Genomic DNA, 1220 nt, shown 5'->3' on the forward strand with positions numbered 1-1220 from the left:
GCCCGTGAACGCACCGCAGGCTGCTCTCACTGACTCGGACTCAGAGGAGACGAGTCATCAGAAGTCACTCATTTAACTGGAAGTCTGCGGTTTGGTTCGGAGATGTCAGCTGGAAGTCTGCAGGCCGGCACAGGTGCTTCTCCAGGCCGGCCCTCATTGGTCCAGCAGGATCAGAAGTCAGGACCTCGCCGCTGATTGGCCGCTTCACGTCAGACGCTGTGACCCTCGTGGCGTGAAGTTTTTTTGGGGGGGAGGAGGAGGAGGAGGAGGAGGAGAGGGTTGACCTGCAGTAACCTCGATCATGTCATTCTGGGGTGATGGTGATAAAACTTCGGCGCACATGTGACACCAGAGCAGCGCCCTGAGTCACCACGCGGCTCCTTCATGGACTCTGGTTCCGGGCTGAGTCAGCAGCCAGTAAAGTTCTGGTGATGACTTTATAGATGCTGTGAAAAACCCGCTTTATTGTCAAAGTACGTGCGTGCAGGAGGGTTTTATGCAGCTTTGTGCTTCTGCGGCACTAAAACTGACAAACAGGAGAACCAAACCGTTTATATGATTCCCGCAGAGTGAGTTAAAACAGATAGGGTCTGTACAGCTGGTTTGTTTTTATTTTATTTTATTTTTATAATATTTAACTTTAGCCCTTTCTTATTGTGATTTGGTGTTTTTCTTGTTTGCTGCTGTATCGCAATAATTTCCCAGGTCTGGGATAAATAAAGAATTTCTATTCTATTCTATTCTAATCTAATTATAATGCATGCAACATATACATATTTAAGAAAATACGCTATATAGATATATAATAAATTTTAGGTAAAAAATAAATAAATAAATACAAAGCGAAAAAGTGAAAAAAAAAGAGATTATTATTCTGAGGCCAAACATAACAAAACCTACACAACATCTCATAAGAATACCATCATTTTCTGTCATTAAAATGCATTTTCTAGCCTTTTTTTTGTTAAGTTTTTAAAAAAAAAATTTTAACATTTGCAAATGTTAAAAAAAACATTTGCGCAGTTGGTAGCACTGTTGCCTCGCAGCAAGAAGGTTGCCGGTTCGCGTCCCGGTGGGGGCACCGGAATCTTCCTGCGTGGAGTTTGCGTGTTCTCCCCGTTCAGCGTGGGTTCTCTCCGGGTTCTCCGGCTTCCTCCCACACAGTCCAAAAACATGCTGAGGTTAATTGGTGATTCTAAATTGTCCGTAGGTGTGAATGT

The sequence above is a fragment of the Stegastes partitus genome, unplaced genomic scaffold (assembly GCF_000690725.1).
Source record: "Stegastes partitus isolate 25-593 unplaced genomic scaffold, Stegastes_partitus-1.0.2 Scaffold576, whole genome shotgun sequence".
NCBI classification, from domain to species: domain Eukaryota; kingdom Metazoa; phylum Chordata; class Actinopteri; family Pomacentridae; genus Stegastes; species Stegastes partitus.